This window comes from Montipora capricornis, chromosome 11 (genome assembly GCF_036669925.1).
Source record: "Montipora capricornis isolate CH-2021 chromosome 11, ASM3666992v2, whole genome shotgun sequence".
NCBI classification, from domain to species: Eukaryota; Metazoa; Cnidaria; class Anthozoa; order Scleractinia; family Acroporidae; genus Montipora; species Montipora capricornis.
The window spans coordinates 28,168,673-28,176,172 of record NC_090893.1 but is presented as its reverse complement, the minus strand read 5'-3'; the positions used below and the strand labels follow the sequence as shown (position 1 = coordinate 28,176,172).

The following is a 7,500-nucleotide window of genomic DNA, read 5'->3' as shown; positions in this document are numbered from 1 at the left end:
GATGAAATAATTCGTCTCGGTTTGCAAGGCTCCATCCAAGAAGAATGCAACTTGCAAATATATTGTCCGATTGACTCCAGAAGCCAGGAGAGGGCACTTTAGGCAATTAAAATTGAAAAAAAATTTCCGGGGGGGCATGCCCCCGGACCCCCTAGATTCTTGCGCCTTCGGCACTCGGTTGTCAGTAAAACGGTCAGGATTTTCCCTAGATCCGCGCCTGAACAATATGGTGGCTATAATTTGCTCCAAGATGCAGGATTTAAAGCAAATGATTCAATAAAAGTTTGAAGAAAACGTTAACTGAGTGATGTGTCATGGTTTTTTCACTGTTCCGTCCTTTTTTAAGCGCTATTTTGCTGGATGAATATTTGACCTCGGCGGTTAGAACTAACCAAGGAGACAAGGCAGGCAGCAATCAGCCGCCGGCGTGTGACCTTAGTAGTCCACTTTAAGCTAGAACTGACGCCAAACCAGTGAAATTCTCACCTTTAAAGCACCAGCATCCACTCGGTTAGGGATGTCCCCGTACCTTTGCGAAATTTGAGTTTCATCTTTCAAAAGTTTCAAAAATTCACCAGGAAAGACGATCCTGAAAACCATCATAAAGCTTTTTCACTATGATCGGTGCAAAATTCTGGACCAAAGGCATTTGAGGTATGCGGGTCGATTCAAATCCATTAATCACCGTATCGGGCCAGGGTTGTGGTTTTCAACTGTCAACGGCCGCGATATGACGATCGATGGATTTGAATTGATGCGCATACCTGAAATAATGCCTAATTGGTCCACAATTTTGCAACGTTCATATTAAACAAACTTAATAATTATGGTTTTCAGTATTGCTTTTCTGGGTTAATTTTCAAAAGATGAAGCTCAAATTTCAGAAAGGTACGGGGACATCCCTAATTGATTGGATGCTGGTGTTTTTAATGGCAGGTACAAAATGCAGGTCACAGGGCACAGGGCACAGGTCATTGTTTTACCTATACAGAAAGTATCCTTAACATTCATAAAAGCTAACCTAAGGCCTAAAATTTTTCTGTAGGCCTAATTAGGCCTAAAATTAGCTTTTATTAATGTTTAGGATACTTTTCTTTAGGCCTAGTTAGGCCTAATTAGGCCTAAGGTTAGCTTTTATGAATGTTTAGGATGCTTTCTGTGTAGGTTAAATAATGACCTGTGCCCTGTGACCTGCATTTTAAAAAGGTGAGAATTTCACTGGTTTGGCATCAGTTACAGCTTTAAGTGGACTAGGTCACGTGCCTGTGGCTGATTGCTGCCTGCCTTGTCTCCTTGGTTATTTCTAACCGCCGAGGTCAAATATTTATCTCACAAATTAGCGCTTAAAACAGCGCGGGACGGCGAAAAAAACATGGCACATCACTTAGTTAACATTTTCTTCAAACTTTTATTGAATCATTTGCCCTAAATTCTGCATATTGGAGTAAATTATAGCCACCGTATTGTTCATATGTATTTCTTCGATAAATAACAAATGGCCCCCCACAAACAGAGGGTGGTCTGCCTGTGGTTACAGTTGAATAGAATGAAGGAACTATGGCATCCCTCTAACAAGTTGTGGATGAACCTTGGTGTGACCTTGAACAACCGTCTGTCTATATAATGAGGATTATAGTTCTTTAATTAGATGTTTATGTCAATTGTGATTCAAACTCCTTATGCTTTGTTGTTAAGTGCCTTGTGATTTGCAAAATACGGTATTTCCAGAGGTGTTACTAAACAAAAAGGAAACTTGAAAGAAATTTAGTCCCACAAGGGATTGTGGGTATTTCCTGAAAATGCTGTTAAATGAGCACAATCAGCAAATACTTACACAAAATATGTGTCATTATGTCTTAGTAACCCAAATAAACCTTTATCTTGCTTTCCTTTGAAGATTTAAAAAAATCTTTCATTTTACGCCCCAATAATTTACGCAAAATAATTGCATGGTGACTGTAACAGAAAGTGAAATCAATAGGAAATAAAGAGTAGACTGGAGAGAGTCAATTAAAGACCAAAGGTGTGGTTGACCTGCATTAAAGAGAGTAACATTTTATCAAGCAATTGACGTCACTGAAAAAGATTAGCATAAACTGCTGTCATGTGTCCAATGAAAGGATACAGTGTATGTGATCTTCACTCAAGACATCATTTAAGCAATGTTTCTTTAGAGAGAAACTTTATGATTTCATGTGTTGTTGCATTTGGTATGCATTGATGACAACCATTCTTTGTAAATATTATAAACAAACGTCACGAATATTGTACGTGCTACAACTGTCGAAACTCAATCAAACACTATTTATCAAGGCAATGCTTCTGGGCTTAGGGCTGTAGTGAAAAACGTCAATGCCCTTAAAAATGGAAATATTAAATCCCATAGAAATGGTCTTTTGAACATTGTTGCTTCCCACTTGTTTAATATGTAGTTCATATAAGGAAAAACGTCCCCTAAAAATTTCTGTGTATACTCGAGCCTTCAACAAGAACCATGAAGATAGCTAAGACTTTGGGATGAGGCAAACGCCGCTCCCAGTATCCAGAAAATTGGTGACATCATAAGAAATGAACTAAACACAATGCAAAACCAGAGTCCATGATCTCTTTGTACATGTAGGTTGTACATGTAGGTTCCATGCCTGAAACGCTCGAACAACTTATGACATTACTGTCCTTGATGCCCTATCCTGAACTAGTATTCTTGATAGAGACTTTGCAAGCTGCCTCAGTTGGGGGTGACTTGTGAACTCCTCCTGCAACCAAACAAACAGGTCCACTTCCACATGAACAAAGTCTGGCACTGAAAACAAATCATGCCATGAGTAGATCGTTTACACAATTCATCAACACACACAATGCATTGCGGGGTAAAAAACAAAACATTAATGCCATTCACGACCACCTTGCTTAACACAGCAACAAGGGGCCCACAATAAGACTATTGCTACAACACCCAGAACCCCTTGGCCAACACAGCTGGGGTAAAATGGCCATAACAGCAAAAAACTGCACTAACTGCCCAAATAGTCACACAGCGGCTGAGGTAAAATTGATTGCCATGACTGCCCAAACGGCAATGGCTAATTGATTGCCATGACAGCGAAAATTTGCTTTAATCAATCCTAACAGCTGTGGAAAGATATTACAACAGCAGCCATACCAGCTGCGTTCACTGACATTAGGCGAGCCATGTGCCATTTTAATCCCGTGGTACTACAGCAACACTACTGCCAACAATTTGACAATGAGTAATAAAAGAAGGCACCATCACTACTGGCAATCATTTTCCATTTTGTCCAAACAGCACAAGATTCCTCTGAGAAACTCTCTTCTACTGTTGGTAGCTGAAGCAAATGCGAAGAGCCACAATTGGGAAGGAGGGTGTTCCTGATGTGAAAATACTGCTGGCAGTCGAGCCTGACAGAAAAATCCTGAAGTACGGTCGAATGATTATTGCATCAGTGAAAAAAGCTGTCCATGAACTGGTTGTATCAACTAGGAGAGGCCACCAAACAGCTGACGGCCACTGGGGAACAAGAAGAGTACCAACCACACCAGCAGCTGACGTGTGTCTGAGAACCCGTGGCACCAGGTATGGAGGTGGAAAAGCCAATTGATTTCCTGCGACCAAGCTACTGTAAATGCATCAACTGCTTCGTACCCTGGGTTGCGGTGTCTGCTGCAGAATCCACTGGCTTTTCTTGTTGTTGGCAATTATGAAGCCACTCAGAGATATAATTATCATAACGAACTGCAGCAGACATTTCCTTACCTCTCCAGTGTTTAACCAGAGCTCTTTGGATCTTGGTAAAAAGATACAGGCCCATGGACAAACCAAACAGGAGAACAGTGAACTGAAAGAATCTCAAATGGCCTTCATGGATGACAGAAAATCCAAGAAAACAACAATGCAGTGGAAGAACCAATCACCCACAGGAAACAATTCGGCAGCAGTTCTTACATCCTCGTACTTAAACTTACAAGACGTCAAGTGCTTGTTGACATAACACAAATCAACAATCAACCGTGGTTTCCCTCCAGAATTCCTAACAACACCCAACGGGTTACAAACTGACAACTCATCTCTATTAACTTCGGTTATGGCACACGATGCAACTAACTTGGAAACTTCACAGCTTTCAAAATCAGAATTTTTGGAAACATTTGAATGGTTCCTGAGGAATGCTTTCTGTGGCAGTGAAATGAAAGGAAGACTGTAACCATCTTCACTTGCTGACTCCAATACTCCTCCAGAATGCAAGTCTTTCTCTCAGTCTCCCCTTCAAAGGGGTGGCACAAGTTACATGTAACTCAACTTCATCAACACCAACATCGTTTAAGATAACACAATCAAGCCCATGTGGGCAACTATCAAACTGATGCCAATTAGCAGGAAAAACATCAGTCTGCTGTTGCACTCCTGACAGCTTCCCTGCATTCCAGCTCCATTTGGGTCCTTTTCGGGGACAGATCCTCTGCATTCGCAAGCGAAATGTCCTCTTCCAAAGCAGCGAAAACAGATCTGCTATGAATCACTTGCTGTGTTATTGGAAGACTTTCCTGCAGAAACAATTACCCGTTAGACTTTTCTAGAACCACATGCCTTGGTCGATCTTCATGCTGCCAACAACTTTTGTTTCTCTTTCCTTATTGCTTGCCTTCCTTAACAGCCTTTCATAATGATGCGCTTCTCATCGCCAGAGTCGCTCGTAAGTGGCTTGGCAGTGTAACATTCTACCGTGTCCCAGCCATACTTATCCACGAGACAGATAATTATGTTTGTTTCATTCTAAAAGCAAAGCCTCACCTTCACAAAGTAAACTTCTCCTTTCCTCGACATCACCTGCATTCTTCCCTGCAGTACTCTTGTCCAAAACATTTCTGTTTAGCCTGTATTGTTTTTTGTTGCCTTCAAACTGGAACTCTGGTTCCACCTCACTTGGCTTGTCATGCTTCGATCATTTAGCGGCATCGAGTTCGTTTCTAATTTTCTTTAGCTCATTTGCATACACTTTCTTTTGATGCAACAACTCTTTTGCCCAGGTGGACGGCTCTTCTGATGGCACCAGAGATCCAGATGAACTGCCCTGTCTCAATCTACTATGAGGTTGCCTCGCAGGGCTGTTATTGTACGGCTCGATCCAACCGCTGAACTGCTCGAGAACTATTCCTATCCTTTGGCATGATGTTGGAAAAACTTGCGAAAACACGAAATGTGTGACACAAAAAATGAATTAGGTGCAACAGAAAGAGAAAAGGTCAGAAATTGCGCACCAACAAAACCAACTGCCCGCCTTAGGTCACCTGACCTCTTCCCAGGCTACTTATCACGTTTCACTCAGCCAGTGGAAATGTCACTTATTGACGAGTAAATTATTATTGTTGTAAATTGAACAGATCAGCAAAATTTTAGTGCCACATAGTTTATTTGAGTGGAGGTAGATGTTTTTGAGCCTGTAACACCTGAATAGGTTCCCTTTGATGAGGCCCTGCCGTATCGGTTGCCCGAATTTTGAAAGGTCTTGTGTTGGTGCTTTGTCAATTTTTTATCTTGCTGTGACCGTTGCTGTTGGAAATATAAATAAAGGAGGTTGTTTGTTGCGATTTCAGTTTAAGTGCTGTCGTTACTTTTAAGGCCATGTTGCTTGTCGGAATTTACCCTGGCAGAGCCTCATTGATGAGTAAACTTGTGGTGACTACTAGCCAGAGTAAAATCTATGTGTTAACTCTTAATATTAAATAGTGATAATGATAAGGAACTTTATTTGACTGTATTTGTTGCTAAGGCACTAATTGGGGACACAGTACAGAAATAAAATAAAATCAACTTCATATCAAAATAATAGGTTGGTTTTTGAGGAGAGCGGAAAAATGGAGTACCCAGAGAAAAACCTCTTGGAGCAGAGTAGAGAAGCAACAAACTCAACCTACACTGACGCTGAGTCTGGGAATCTGACCCGGCCTCATTGATGGGAGGTTTAGTGCTCTCACCATTGGGCTATTGGATCATAAGTTGTTGCAATTTCAACTAGTGGCACCAAAGCCATCCATACAACCTAAGGCTGTAACTGTTTGTAACTGGAAAACAGGGGACACTAATGACTTTCTGGAAGATCTCAAGAACCAAAACATCTCTGTGATATCAGCTTGGGTGCCTCAGATTCCTCCACTGTATACAACAACATTCTATGTGACCTGGCTGACAAACGTGCACCGCCTAGAGTCAAGAAGATTCGCCATTGTCCACGTGCTCCATGGTTTACCGAAGAGCTCAGAACGAAAAAAAAGGAAAAAGTGGCAACTTGAACGCTGGTATCGACAAACAAATTAATTTTACCATAAGATGACCAAAGTCTCACAGCTCACTACCAACAGTATTGTGATCTCCTAGTATCAACAAGAAATTCATTCTGCATGGAAACAATCCTTGGGAGTTCAGGTGATCAAAGAGTACTTTTCTCTGTTCTCAACAACCGTCTTCATGATTCTCTGGCTGAGCTCACTAACAGGTTTGAGGATCACTTTACCAACAAGATATACCAAATCAGAGCAGAACTTGACCAACAACTTAATAGAGCACCCACGCCTGATCTCGATCTGGAAGAGTCACCAGTTGTCTTCGGTAGATTGGACAAGTTCTCTACTGTGACCACAGAGGAAATGGAATGTATTATACACAAGACCAACAGTAAATCCTGCAGCCTTGACGCGATTCCCACCACGCTGCTAAAGATGTGCTTACTGACGCTTCTTCCAGCCATCACCCATGTAGTCAACTGTTCTCTGGGTTCAACAATGCTTGAGCTGTGTAAGGAGGCCATTCTGACTCCAATCCTGAAAAAGCCTAATCTAAACAACAGTACTAAATAACTACAGGCCAATCTCAAATCTACCATATCTATCCAAGCTAATCAAGAAAGCGGTTGCAAAGCAACTCACTGATTATACGACTATACCCAACTTAGATGAGATCGTGCAATCAGCATATCGGCCGAACCATTCCACTGAAACAGCGTTAATGCGAATTCACTAAGTATGATGTCCTTTGGTCACTTGACAACAACAAATCGGTCCTTTTGGTCTCACTTGACTTGTCAGTGGCATTTGATACCATTGACTATGATATTCTTCTCTACTGCCTACTAGAGAGTGTTTTTGGTATCACCGGCACCTGTCTGAACTGGTTCAAGTCATATCGTATCGGGAGAAGACTAAGAGTTGTCATCGATGGTACAGCATCTGACGTAAGAGATCTTAAATTTGGCGTGCCACAAGGCTCTGTTCTGGGCCCGAAGCTCTTCATGATGTACCTACAACCCCTTGGGGAGATTGCACGGAAGCATAATGTTAAGATCCACATGTATGCCAACGATTGTCAGTTATACATATTATGTTCAAGAGAGGCAATTGTTTTCTGGCCAAGACTCAATTGGAGAGCCTTCTAGCCAATATTTGTCACTGGATGTTGGTGAACAAGGTAAAATTAAATGATGACAA

At 41.5% G+C, this 7,500-nt stretch overlaps 1 protein-coding gene and 1 pseudogene across 1 annotated transcript in view; one reads left to right on the top strand and one right to left on the bottom strand.

The window, feature by feature from the left end:
* Positions 1-7,500, top strand: part of LOC138023653 (NFX1-type zinc finger-containing protein 1-like) — a 98,541-nt gene that overhangs the window by 19,276 nt on the left and 71,765 nt on the right. The window lies entirely within an intron of this gene.
* On the bottom strand, positions 4,340-5,286 carry LOC138024673 (uncharacterized; annotated as a pseudogene).